The 15,458-nt window shown below is 41.5% G+C and overlaps 1 pseudogene; it reads right to left on the bottom strand.

Moving 5' to 3' along the window:
- Positions 1 to 5,973: 5,973 nt before the first annotated feature.
- LOC136515389 (disease resistance protein Pik-2-like) overlaps positions 5,974 to 15,458 on the bottom strand; it is a 76,984-nt pseudogene continuing 67,499 nt past the window's right edge.

Here is a 15,458-nt window from a genome sequence, read left to right on the forward strand (position 1 = left end):
ACAGAAAACTCTTTGCAAGTCCTCCCAATTTCTGATTGACCCTGGATTTAATTTGTCGAACCATTAGAGGGGCATGGTTTCTAGGGCCATGGGAAAGAACAAGGTCTTGATGTCATCGTCTCCTCTGGCTAGTTCAATCGACTGCGAGTAAATCCTGAGCCACTGCCTTGATTTGGTCTTGCCATCATATTTAGAGTGGTTGGACGGCTTGAACTTGTGAGATAGTCGTATTGAAGCAAGTCTGTTTGCAAAATAGGGGAATCTATCGTGCATTCCAGCTTCTGTGTATTCTGATTCAGCTCCTTCTTCTGGCCAACTGTTGTTTTGGTGAGAGTAGTTCTGCGGGGCTGTCTGAACAGGTACTTTGCTTATGATCTTTCTTGGTTGTTCGATTCGATAGTTTTGACTATGGTCCCTTCTACTTTCTCTATTGTGACTTCTGCTTGGGCCAAGTCTCTCGAAAGTTGACTTCCTTTGATTTTGATCTTCCTTCCTATGAGATGTTGACCTGGCAGGTAGTCTTGAACGGGTTCTTTCATCGTGCGTCCTTAGGGCTGCTGACCGGAGGAGGTCCCAGAGTTGTTCCTATTTTTCACCGGGAAGTGATGTCGCTCCGAGTTCTTCTAGTGCTTCTCAGATCCTATTGTAGGGTGTATTCGCCGCGCGTCTTTCTTCGGCTTCTTGTTTTGATTTTCTTCTATCGTACTCAGCCAGATCTGACTCATATTTGATCCAAGCTTCCTTGCGCTGCCTAGCATGGCATTGGCGTCCTTGTTTCAATTTGTTTCTTCTTTCTCTGGCTTGTTTCTGATTCTCGGTCTCACCATCGTGCCCTTGGATAAAGGGTGATATGTTGGACTCAGATTCATCCGATGACCTGATGTCGGGTGCTTCTGGGGGGACTAATGGTGATCGAGGACGGCGAACCATGAATACTTCTCGTGTGTGAGCTGTTCTGTTATCGGTGTTGGTTTACACACTATCAGAGTTGTTGATGACTTTAGTAGAGGCTTCAAGGTCATAGATCGAGTCTCCTTGGTAGGGTAGAATTGCCGTCGTCGTCGTGCCGACTAGTTGGGTACCGTTGTCCTCTAGAACAGAACCTGGCCAGTGGACGATGCAGTCTTGAGGTGTTATAGTCAGTACGAGACCTTCTTGAGCTCCTCTTAGTGGCATTCTAAGCACCAGATCGAGGGATCCTTTGGGCCATGCCTGATAAGATTTTGCCATGTCGTGGAGTCTGAACAGAAAAGGACCCGGCTTCTTGAAAAGCCTCTGAGTGTATTTTGAGTTGTTTTCTTGATAGGCTGAGGCTGCGTTCCGGAGCTCTGTCGGAAAAGAACTCGGTTTCTCGAAAGAACTCAGTAAAGATTCTGTCTCAGATGCGGAGCCTGAGTTCGAGTCGGATGCGCAAATCCATGAAATCTAAGTTGGATCAGATATCATGAGCTTTGAGGAGACGGCCTTGAAGCTTGACGTTGTCGTCCGCCTCGCAGATCCATGAACCGAAGATGAAGGTTGATCCCGTCGAGAAGATCATGTTGACGAGGTCCGTCGAGCTCTCGGATGCAAATTCACCGAAAGCCCCTACCTGACGCGCCAGCTATCGATGTTTCACCACTGATAGCCTACCACGGGGGTACCCGGGGCAGTTTGTTCGGGCTTCAGCATATGCAGAACTCGACGGTAAATGCAAGAGACAGTCGATTTATCCTGGTTCGGACCCTCGATCGTGATCGAGTAATAGCCCTACGTCCAGTCGGCGTCAGCCCTTGCGTTGGATTGATTGTAAAGTGTTGTGTTATCTCTGCCCCTTCTCCAGGGTAGTTTGTTCGGGCTTCAGCATATGCAGAACTCGATGGTAAACAGAAGAGACAGTCGATTTATCCTGGTTCGAGTCCTCGATCGTGATCGAGTAATAGACCTACGTCCAGTCAGCGTTAGCCCTTGCGTCGGATTGATTGTAAAGTGTTGTGTTATCTCTGCCCTTCTCTAGGAACTCCGCCCTCCTTTATATAGTCAGGAGGCCAGAGTCCTAGTCGGTTTACAATGAGAGTTCCTAGTAGGATTACAGAATAATACTAGTACTAAGATTACATGGAAAGAATCCTAGTTAGACTAGATCTCCTCTCTTCCTTGTGGGGTATCCTGTGGGTCCCGCATCAACAGAGCCCCACCCTCCTAATCATCGCCCCTCAAGCACCACACAACTACACACGTGTAAAAACAAAATCGTGATTAAGAAGACAGTAGATCGATGGATGGAAAATGGAGATCGAGAGAAGTGGAAGAGATGCTGACCGAATCGACTGAGAGGATGGGGTGTTGGGGAGGTGGTCAACCGCGTTCAAACGCGAAAGTCGATGGGACCGGGAGGCTAGATCCATGCGCCCTTTCTCGGAGATGTAGCTGTAGTCGGCGGATCCATGCGCCCCTCCTCGGCGGGCGACCCACGACCGCAGCTTTCTTCACCATCATGGTAGGGGTTGGCGTGGGGGTGGCCGGTAGGGCCTGGCATGGTTAGGGTTCTCGCAGGCTGCGGCGGGCACTGGGGTGGGAGGCGACGCGGCGGCGAGCGCTGGAGTGGGAGGCGGCGGCGGCGAACCCTAGCATGGGAGATGGAGACGGCGGCGGTGGGCGCTGGCGCGGGTCATGGTGCGGCAAGCTGGATATGTGCGAGGCTGGATATGCACGAGGGGTTGGATTGGGTTTCACTTTGCGCGGCCTACAGATTTTGCTGTAAAAAGCTTTCTTATTCCCGCCTGTGCATCTTTCATGAAAAGAATCTAGAGCCGAAGTATAATTTGGACAAGACCGTATACACTTTCGCCGACACTTACATAGTTGGCTTGTTTAGCCTACCGGCACTTTATTTGTTTAAAAACATTTGCCGATAGTTTGATTGTCCCGAGAGAAATGCCGACAGTTAATCTGTAGCCATACAACCTCATTACCGACACTTTACGTGACTTTAAAAGGTTGTACAATTACCAACCCATAATGTGTAGTTGAAACCGACCATTTGCCAACAGATAACTGTAGGCAAATGTATGTCATGGTGTAGTGGGCGGTGACTGCAGAACATGACAGAGGACAACAACCCTCCTCATCATCATCAGCAGCCGGCGGGCACGACACTGCTGCTGGCGACAATGCTGATCGTGATTACATCATGATGATGACTTACTCGAAAACATGGCCAACGACGGCGGTGGGGGTGGCGATGGAGATGGTGAGCAGGCTGTTGTGACGGAGCCCGATGATGCAGAGCTTTTTGAAGAAATAGCTAACTGCCTCGATCACGACGACATTCTGTTTGGGAGTCTGAGGTGGCTAGAGAATTTTAGAGAGATGAAGCAGGCGGCAATTGATCCCCTCTATAAGGACTGTCTGAAGCAGTGGACGGCGTTGCGTTTTAACATCCAGATGCTGATGCCGAAGGCTCACCATGGCTGGTCCGACACTAGCTTCAACGAGCTGTTACGTATCCTTGCTTCCACATACCCAGAGGATAACAAGGTGCCCGCCAATACCTATCGGGCGAAGAAGCTGATCCGGCCAGTGGCGCTAAAGCTTAAAAAGTTCCATGCCTACCCTAACCATTGTATCCTATATTGGGGCCAGTATGAGAACTTGGAGAGCTGTCCGCACTGCGGCGTGAGTCGATACAAGAGGAATGCCGATTGTCGCGTGGATGAAACTAATAATGCCATGACGACTTGTACTTGCAGGATGCAGTCCTATGTATGCAAGGAAATGGACAAAAATATTATTTGCCTCTCTCCGATGCATCTTACCCAGAGGGTCATCGCAGGTTATGATATACCGGACAATCATGAAAAGTCGATTAAGTTGAACCCGCAAGAGAGAGAGAGAGCAAGCCTTGGCAGAACTGCGCAACGAATTGAAGTATAACGTGACAATGTACATGTACAGAGACATGAAGAAGCTCGGGAGAAATGGGTGTATCCTTGCCGCCCACCGGGCAAGTCAAAAAGATACTTGGAACATATACGTAGCTACTGGGATCACCACTTTTCATATTTAAAAATTTGAAATCTGTATTGTTTGAATGATGCAGTGGGGGCATCATGGGCCACTGGATTGCATTTATGATCTATCCTCAGGATGGAAAGGCCATTGTGTTCGACCCTTTGCGGGATTCAAACAAAGAAGGGTACAAGGAGTTTGAAAGCGCATTGCGATAGTAAGTGACGGTACTAATTCTTTTACACTTAACATACGTGTTAAATTTGTCGTTCACACTAGTGTTTTTCGTACAACGCTTACAAGAAGTACGTGCAAGATCCCGAGTGCCTCGATCTGAGATCTGAGGAGAAGAAGAAGAAGAAGAAGAAGAAGAAGAAGAAGAAGAAGAAGAAGAAGAATGGCACAACACTGAAACTTAGGCGACAATTCCCGATACGTATCAAAAGTCGTATGTGCTACTATATCGTGCATGCTCTCTATATATGTTCTAATGATTGTGTATTATATATATATCGTGCAGTATGCCAAACAACCTCCTGGAACAGTATTATGTGGATACTACGTCTGCTAGTACCTCAGACGGTGTGACAAATTTAGCCACAGTTGGCGGCAGCTCAAGAAAGCACAAAGACTGTGGGAGAAGAAAAATGTCGACCATAGGAACATCACTCGAATAGTAGAGGACATATGTAAATTTGTCATGGACTCCTGCATGCATGTTGGCCGACCGTTCTTCAACGAGGAGAGTGAGTTAGCGACTGCGGAGGAGTACATGAAGCTCAGAAACTGGAGCTCCCACCTACGCGTCCCAGATTACATGGTGCCTGGTATCTTTGGATCAGGGCCGGTAAATAAGCAGTGATCTTAGTTTCACATGTATGAATGTGATATATGTTTGTGGTACGATAAGGAAGACATTCTTGTAATGTAATAACTTAATGTTGGTTCGTGGTATGATAAGGACGACACATGAATAAATGTAATATATGTTTATATGTTTGTCCTCTGTATGCGTATTTTCTGCTTTCTCTGTGTTTAAATTTGCAAAAATAGAATTCAAATTCAAATACGAATTTGAAAAAGTAAATTTTTTAATCTGAAAAATCATTAACGGAGGAGGGCAAGTAATAAGAACCGCCTCCGTTAATAGTTTAACAGAGGCGGGTGTCTGAAAAATCGGTTAACGAAGGCGGGCGGTTAAGGGTGCCCACCTCGGTTAATATGCAAGGCGCTCACCTCGATTAATACATTTACCGAGGCGGGTAAAGCAACTGCCTCCGTACTCACGGATTAACCGTGACCTTTCGACGGAGGCGGCTGATTTGCCCGCCTCCGAAAATCGAAAAGGCCCACCTCCGTTAAGTTTACTGTAGTAGTGAAAGAAGCTTTCCACGTGGATATGCATGCCTAGGGAAAGTGTTTCCCTACCATTTTCTTAGCATTTCCGTAGGGTGTCAACCCTAGAGAAAATGGTTGATTCTAGTAGTGGGGTGATGGAAATATATTTTGAGAGCCTGTGGACCTAAGTGTCACCCCCAAACAAGTTCAAAGGCCTACCCTGCATTTAACACTTTATGGTATGAGGTTGCCTGAGCTCTTTTGGTCGTTGAGGTGGGTCATGGGTAGAGGCCCTACTGTAGATTGGTGGGGCTTCAAATTAGCTTGAATACAATTATTTTGAATTTAGCTTGAAGATATGCCATCTAATAAGTATATAAAGATCAACAGGATCGTTGTTACAAATTATGAAGTTTGATAACTACTCATGAAGGACGATAGTGCGTCTAGAGGACTAAATAACAAAAAGATTTTGCCATTCTCATTTCCCTTTGTGACTTCTTTTACTTGATCGAATGCTTTTCAAATAAAATGTTTAATAAAGCAGCATATGTAATCTAATTCCCATATATATGCTCCATACTATTTTATCCAAGGACAATTTCCCCCACTTGGAACGAGTTTTTAACAATGCATGTCAAAATCTCACATCATCACCAAGTAATCTGATTGTAATTCAACCAAGGTCTTTGCATATATCTAAATAAGAGAATAGATTAGGTAGTCTGATACCCAGCATTGTCCCCCAAATGTCTTTGTATATATAAATAATAAGAGAATACATTGTCCACCATCCAATTATGTGTTCTTTGAATAAAGATGAAGAGAGACGGAGGGAAATGTTTCACCCACTGCAACGCGCATATTTATTACAAATAAGTAAGCCCTCAATGACTTGAGAACACTAGTCTCAGATATATAGATCTCGAGGAGATCTAGAGACAAATGGTGTACACACAACTGGATGGGTGCATAAAAAATCAGTCCTATTTAAGTGAATAGATATCTGGCAGCCAAGCTGAATGTTTAACTGAATGTGTCATCGTAGGCTAAACAAGTACTGACATACAAGGTAGGTCACCTGCCACATTGGCTGATTAGACACTCGGTTGGCTGTCACCACTGCTGCAGATGATATCACCGGGCGGATGTTGTTCTGAGGAGGCATTGCTCTCCACTTGTACATCTGTATCCATCGGCTCCAGCACATGAACTGCACCATCACTCATGCCCACTGCAATTTGGTTTGGCTTCCAGGGATTCGCAGCGACAACCGTGGGATAAACCGTTCCACCACCGCTGGATAAAGATGCAAGTAGACAACAAAATCAAGATGTTGGCCACTAGAATTGGAATTATTACCAGACTAAAAAACAGAAACTATTGGAGGTACTTACCTGGATATTGAAGATGGCATATAGGCTGAAGGTGCTATCCTGCACTGTAATGTCAGAGATTCCGCTTCAAACATTCCAATTGCACCATCACAGAATCCGGCGGAAACCAACAAACCATCAGATGAATATACTGCACTTGAAACTGAAGCTGGGAGTGCATTTCTTGGGAACCACTGCATAATCAAATAACGGGAGGTTAAATATCACTGTGTTGATAAAATGGCATTGTTAACATTATACTGGGAGCATAAAAATTTTTATCATGCTGCTAGAACTAGAATGATGCTAGTAGATGCAAATGCATTGATATGAAAATTTTGTTACCGGCTTACTGAGCACAAGCATTCTAGCTGCCAATCATAGATCACCAACTGCGCCTCATGAGCTACTAAAATATGTGTTTGGTCATAATGGATCTGCACCGATGTATCACCACCTAAAGCTCCAGAATGATTAGGTGGAGGTTCGATATATCTCGATTTCTTCTTCTCCCAGCCGGCCACGTTCCAAACACACAGCTGCAAATTGATTTCAGTAAAAAAAAAACAATGATTCAGAACAACAAGTATAATATGCATAGTTTGCTGTGAAATAAGACTGCATTTTTAATATTTTATATTTTGGAAAAATGAACCGAAGGTGGCCTGAAATGGGTCTAATACTACAAATATGGAGGTTGAAGGTATGCACGCATACGTTGAGTTTATATTTAGGGCGTTGCTCCTGTTACCCCCTCGGAGTGAAGATGTGCTTGATATAGTTGAATATCAAAATAACAAGAAAAAATAGAAAATAATCCAGAAACAAAAAATGTTGAAAATCCCGGCTCTCCTTTCCATCTGACACACCCCATGCCGCTCCCTCCTCTCCATACTGAATTTTCAGATTATCAATTAATGCCTTTATCAAACTTTCCCTATAACACTGCACTGAAGAACTTTTGTTACGAACTAGGAACTAGAACTGGGGATATGGGAGGAATTTGAGGTAGAGTAGCAAGCAATTACTAGAACAGCAATATTCAGTTTGGGGAGGAACAGATGCAGGATGCGGCATGCCCCGTGGGGAAGAAAGCTTAGGAGGAAATGGTTTCAGAATACAGCTGTTCGATAACGAATCCGTTACAGCAATACACCTTTTATAGTGACTAGTCTAAAGCAAAGGCCCAGCCTTCTGCCAAGTCTAGCACCGTCTTGAGGCCCAAGCGCCGTGGCCCATATAGCTCACGACCACGCCATCAGCCATTTGTGACACTCCCCTGCCCTTGAATTTCAGCTTGTTCCCAAGCTGAAGACTTTGGATAACGGCGCTTCACATCTGTTGCTTCTTCCCAAGTAGCCATAGCAGGACGAAGATCATCCTACTAGATCAGCAGCTGCTTGATCATGGAAGCTCCTCGAGGTAGAAGTCGTGCAGCCAATACCTTTGTAGGCACCAACGACTGAAATGGGTCAGAGCATACTTAATCAAGGTCTGAACTAACCTGAATGGATGGTCGTACATGACGCTTGAGTTGGGACACATGCAGCACCGGATGTATCTTTGCTGATTGTGGAAGATCAATGAGGTAAGCCACTGTCCCAATCCTCTGAAGAACTCTGAAAGGGCCATAGTACTTGAAAGACAGCTTGCCATTATCACGAAAAGCCACTGATGACTGGATATGAGGCTGTAGCTTGATATATACCAAGTCACTGTTGACAGTAGTTAATGTCAACTATAAATTATCAATATGACATATATTCATCCTTAAAATCAATCATCAACATAGGAGTAGTGATTTATACTAAGTATTTCCACGAGTTTTGGTGATTTTGTGAATACAGGATTATTTATACAGAAAACAGGTTAAAGTGGGCCATACTATCACAAGAAATCAGATCCAATTGCAATGAAACCAACTCTATAGGGCTCTAATCCATAAATCATGGGCCGCAGAAGCAAATCCATGTGGATGGGGCACTTGGTGGGGTCGGCTGACCCCACATGTAGGTCGGCCGACCCACCTTGGCCCACCAGTCAGCGCCGGGATTTCTCCACCGACTTTGAGGATTAATCTCCACCCTTTATTTAAGTCGGTTTGATCCAACGGTGGACGAAAGAATTGATGTGGATCGATGACGTGGCGATTACTTGCTCCCTACTCCATCTCCCCTATAAAAGGACCCCCAGACCTCCTCGAGGAAGGTATCCCTTGAGGATCAGATCATCCATTGAGATCAAGATACACCAGGAGGAATAGATCTAAAACTCTCCATTGTAGTAGATTAGCAACTTTAGAGTTTGGGTCGAGTGGACTCATGTCTAGGTTCCGGATCTAGTCTTGAGGCTAGGTAAGCCATTGTGTCTACACATTCATATCTTATGAGACTTCAATACTTACATGTCATATTCTTATCTATATGGTTATGTTTACTTTGGTTATACGCTTAGAGTAGTCGAAGTTATCTTTATGTTTATGTATATGATCGCATAGCTTATTAGATCTTAGGCTAAGTATCCGAGCCTCATGTAAGCGTGGTGCTTATATGTGTCTCTTCCTGCGGTGGCACCCTATATTCCAGGAGTGGTAGATTTGCGTGAGTGACAACCTCGTAACTCCTCTGTATTCCACCTCCCTGTTTGTAGGACTAGCAGGACCTAAGTCGCTATAGAGAAGTATATTTACTATGCTCCTCCTTAGATGATGTCCCTTATGCATGAATGTGGAGTTAATCTTTTGCTATAATGAGTTTATGCCATAGTATTTCCATAACTTTGTAGTAAGATTATCATAGGACTCTACCTCACCCGTTATTCTCCCAAGTTGTCAAATCTATTTATCTGTTATGGTTTATCCCTTGAGTGTCATTATTCTTAATTTCTATCATTACATTTACCCTTGCTCTAGCTATGCTGGTAGGTTAATTAGTAGATAATCCTTTGTTAGTATTCAACAATCTTTATCCATTGTTTCCCTGTGGTAAAATATAAATAACAATACCTGAAATACTCCCGGTGAAATGATACAATGGTATTCTACGCGCTTGTGGAATTCTTATTTTTCAGTTTGCACTTATAAATACCAACAAGCATTTCTGGCGCCGTTGCCAGGGAAACAATTGGCGTAAAGATTTTGATTACTAACATACCACTAGCTTTAGTAGGATTACCCCTGTTCTGTTATATTGTGGAATAGACAGGACAACAGACGCCGTTTCGACCGTCCGGCAATCCTCCACAAGACAAGGAAAAAGAAAGAGAGATTGAAGAACCCTGGGTGCCTCAACGTTTAAGATCCATCAACACTAGAACCCTGCCATCTCACAGGTTTGTATAGACATATATATTATTCTAACCATGTGTACATTGAAGAAAAAAGTCATTGTCACAAGAATTCAAATTACAACTCATATGACGAACATAGACGCTGCACTACTCACAAATTCCATCCCACATTGTGAGTCATGGTAAGTATGAATAAGAAAGGTGAGATAGTCCTGCTCATGGACTTTAAACTTGATGAGCAATTATCTTTTAAATTTTGTATTCCACTACATGTTTACTTTGAAAAAAAAATCCATGCATCCATTCCGTTTAGCTTAAGTTTTCTCATATCAAATCCACAACATATTTAGTTTCTTGCATGTATTCATGTCGCTTGCATCTTTTAATAAAAAAAATATTTCTCGCAGTGATCATGCTCTTTCATCTCAATTTGAGTAAATCTCTGTAATGCTTTCACACTACCTTTGTTTGCTATAGTATGCTTAGGTTTTGAAGTATCTTCATACACCTTTTAAATTAAGCATGGTGCTTAGTTTAAAATATTTTTCTGAAATAAATTAGACGTGGTGTCTAGTTTGATTTTTGAACCAAGAGGTGTGCTAATTTTACTTCCAAAGGCTTTTTAAATTAAGCATGGTGCTTAGGTTAAAATGCTTTCCTAAATCAAATTAGATGTGGTGAGTAGGTTGAGTTTTGAACCAAAAGTGTACTTTAGTAGATACTGGTTATTTTGTTGGACTAACCCCTGCAGAAAACTCTCAAATTCAATTTGGGTAAGTCCCGAGATAAATTCAAATCGGAGATGAAGCAAGGCATATGATGAACTCTAATAACTTTGCGCAAAGAAGACCCAACTCATTCTTTATGGAAGGAAGAACTATGAGTATCAAAGTTTATTCACTTATCTTTTGCTGTAAGTTATCTTTGCCTTGAACAATGCTAGAATACAAAAAACAAATAAATTTTATATAAAACATAATAAACAAAATCTATGCTAAAGTAATCCTAAACCATCTCTTTATTAGCATAGATAAAAATCCCATAATTTATGGACAACAACCCCTATTTCAAATTTGTTATATTCCCCCGGGTATGTGTCCACTAACATTCTGCAGGGATGAATGAATATAAGCTATGCCTGTTCATGGTTTGGTATAAACCTACGAATCCCAAAGCAAACCACCACTGCAGCTATGGAATGAAGAGGAAGAAGATGAGTGCCATAAAACGGATCTACAATAAAAGCACTCACTCATAGGAAGTGAATGAACAAATCAACAGACTACAAGCAACAATGAAGACAATCTATCTTGAGCTTTCCTAAGACTCAAGCTAGGATGATAATGATAAGCAGGGTGCAACTCACCTCGTATTAGTCAATTTGATGCTTTCTTTCATCATCTTTGAAGACACCATCTCGCACATTGACAGCAAGGACCAGGACGACGAGATACCACTATATCATGGCATGCATTCTTGTGTCAACAAACATCATCAATCAATGGTGGTCTCTGTCAATGGTGTCTCGTAAGGCCGTGAACGACCATGTCGCACGATGACATCCCTAAAACATTGGAGATGAAGCTTTCATGCAAGTACCAATAAGGTTCCTTCTTCGACCATCAAGATGGCGGGCATATTGCTAACAAACAAAGAAGAATAACTCTCCGCCACACCACTAGAAGACAAATACAATTAAGGAGGAACTCAAGTTTATAACTCCAATGAATACCAATTCATCAACCAAGAATTAATGAAAATCAAAGAAAGGTTGATTGGAAGAAGAACATGTAACTGTCTGTATCTTCATCTCCTAGATCGGATGGTACAAAGAAAAGCTAAATGCAAGGAGAGGTCCTGCTCAATGGACCTAAAATCATGAGCTCGCCGACAGGTAAATTGGACAAGTTTCCTTTAGGTATTTTTATCACTAATCATCTGAAAAAGGACAAAAACACAAGGTAACCCCAACCAAGCATTATGCAACATTGAATCATATTCACAAGAGAGTTCTATCATCCAAACTTGATTTTGCATTCTGCAAAATTCAAGTGTGGGGGATGGACTTCTTTAAAATATCTCATGCCATATTGCTAGTTTATCTTGGTTATCCCTACCTTTATGCCATGCTCAACATGCTAAATCACAAACAAATAAAAATTTAATAACTAAAATAATCATGCTCCTTTGGTTCACCATACATATTCGTGTTTCTATTTTGAATGAATCTCTTTATTCTCTCATGCTACCTTTTCTACACTAGCATGCTTTGGTTTGATTATTGAATCAAAACATACTTGTATAGAATTTGGTTGTACATATGGACTAACCCTTGCAGGAAAATTTCCATATCTTGTTGGGAAAGTCTTGAGATCATTCGTGCAAACAAATCAAGGTTTGAGGTATTCTTCAAAATAATTTTACACATCTTTACCCTAACCTTGTTTGAAATTTGAAGTAGTGGTGAACAATAAATTATTTAAAACATGGGATAAAATGTTCTATGCTAATTAAGATGTTAAAATCAACTTTTTATAGCATATAAGATGACCTTTAGTTTTATGACAACACTACTCTTTCTTTAAAAACCATATGCATCCCTTCAGGTATGTGTTGTCTACTAATCTTTTGCAGAAATGAAACAATGAATGGAGCAAATGGTCCAAATAAAATGCCAAGATCAAAAAGCAAAAAGATGGCATAATAAAAGGATGAAAAAGAAGGAGTACAATCTAGGAGACAAGATGCTTATGAACAGCTCAAGATGCGAGGCTAGCTGAGCAAGGAAAGTTTTAAGAAGATGAAAGGACCGCCACAAATCGTTATGGTGCCATCACGCTTCAATGACAAAGGTAACATCTTAAGGTAAATGATCATTATTTAAAAGCTTTTCCTTGACTCTGGTATGCACATAAATAAAAAAATATTAAATATGTTTGAATTACAACATGCTTAATCCAACCTGACTAACTCAAGATGTCTTAAATTCATACATAGCATCCCTTGTTTGATTTCACGAGCTAAAGTGTTACACATCTTATCTATGGAAAATGATGAACATGATACATTATGTCATAAAATATCAATTTGGGTAACTCCTCCATAGGTTAAGCAACTCAACTCTTTTTTACCACATGTATTCAAATGCTACATTTATGTTCATCCTTTTGATCTTATCAACCATGTTATAAGAATGAACAAGGCACATAATATCAACCTTATCTTATTCACTGTGTCTAAGGCTAGAGAAAAATGAATAAAGTTTTGGTTTTGTTGGTGTTTTTCCACCAACAGAGCCCATGCACTTGATCTCTACCTTATCTTTGTGACCAGAGAAAAATGAATAAAGTTTTGGCTCTGTTGGTGTTTTACCACCAACAGAGCCCATGCACTTGATCTCTACCTTATCTTTGCGACCAGGACACACTTCGAGCGAAGTGTGGGGGGTCGGTCGACCTACCAATTTCCACAAGTGAAAATTCTGAACCTGCAACCATGATGCAAACTGAACAAGATGCTACTAGCCTCCACTACTGATGCTTCACTTTAAAACACTGGTTTGATACTTCCTCTCATCTACATTGTACATATATGATATTTTGACATGCTTTTATGCAATCTAAAATGAACCAAGACCACATTTCAATTAAAATTTTGCAAAGTGACATGTTTATAACATTTTTGAGATAGAAGCTTGCATAAAGATTGTTCCGTATACATATACTTATGCTTGTGGGAAAATATTTTTAGGACAATCCTATTGACTAAGTTGTTGTAGAGTGTGATATAGTTCTGGCTTAGAAATTCTACCGGTTCTAGTCAAGGTGCTTGGAGACTTTGCTTTTGATAAAATATTATAAAACCATAGTGTCACATACTCCTCAATGGTGAGAAATTCCTACCAAAGCCAAATGTTTTAAACCTTCTACATATGCTGCTTGTTGTTGTGTTGAGTTTAGTCAACCCTTGTTGAGAAATTTATCGTGCTCCTAAGATCAAAACCACATACACACCACATATATGTGCTGCTCCTACACTAGGAGTACGCAAAAACAAGCCTTCCATTTAGATCTACCTAAAAATGCACTACTCTACACTGGAGTAGGCGCAAAAACATGCCTGTTAGGTTCCATAAAATAAATGCTCTAAGTTCTTGATAATATTTCTCTCAAAAGTTTGTTGCAAAAAGAGACATGGGCTATACAAAAGTATGATAAAAAAATTATATGGACGCAAAGAGGTCCAAAGTAAAAAAAAGGAGAAAGGTGAAAAGAAAGATAGCCCATGTTCACACAAAAATATTCCAACAAGAGAGAAATATGTTTCAAGGAGCATAGTAGAATTAGGTTAGCCACCAATATTCCACACACATGCACATCTTGATCTAAGAGTATGACATTTTTCTCCTTGGATCCTTGTTTTGACTTTACAATATATGCAATGCAAGTATGTTTTCATATTTATCCCTGCCTAAAGCTCCACATAAACCTTTTAGAAATAGGTAGACACAAAAAGAAGGCAAGATAATGTTATGCCTTGGTGAGGAAACATACACCATTGAGCAATTTGAGAGTATCATTTGAGGAGTATAAAGTGAACTATGTCTTTCTTTTGAAAACTTTAAAAAAACTCCAAGTTGCTAAGATGTGAATTTGGGAAGATGACTTCGCTTCAAGAGCTGTTCCACTTTTCAACCGCTCAAGGATATATGTTAGCCAACGCCACATATCCCACCTGTATGAGGAATGCTTTGGAATAGCCTTTATGTTAGTTAGATATCTTAAGATGTTATACCCATGATTACATTTATCCTTAACCTTTACTCGAGGACAAGCAAAGGACAAGTGCCGGGGAACTTGTTGATGGTAGTTAACGTCAACTATAAATTATCAATATGACATATATTCATCCTTAAAATCAATCATCAACATAGCAGTAGTGATTTATACTAAGTATTTCCTTGAGTTTTGGTGATTTTGTGAATACAGGATTATTTATATAGAAAACAGGTTAAAGTGGGCCATACTATCATAAGAAATCAGATCCAATTGCAACGAAACCAACTCTACTAGGCTCTAATCCATCAATCATGGGCCGAAGAACCAAATCCACGTGGATGGGCACTTGGTGGGGTCGGTCGACCCCACATGTAGGTCGGCCGACCCACCTTGGCCCACCAGTCAGCGCCAGGATTCCTCCATGGACTTTGAGGATTAATCTCTACCCTTTATTTAAGTCAGTTTGATCCAACGGTGGGCGAAAGAATTGATGTGGATCAATGACATGGCGATTACTTGCTCCCTACTCCATTTCCCCTATAAAAGGACCCCTAGATCCCCTCTAGGAAGGTATCCCTTGAGGATCAGATCATCCATTGAGATCAAGACACACCAGGAGGAATAGATCTAGAACTCTCCAATGTAGTAGATTAGTAACTTGAGAGTTAGGGTCGAGTGGACTCATGTC

Source organism: Miscanthus floridulus, chromosome 17 (assembly GCF_019320115.1).
Source record: "Miscanthus floridulus cultivar M001 chromosome 17, ASM1932011v1, whole genome shotgun sequence".
Classification (NCBI taxonomy): Eukaryota; Viridiplantae; Streptophyta; class Magnoliopsida; order Poales; family Poaceae; genus Miscanthus; species Miscanthus floridulus.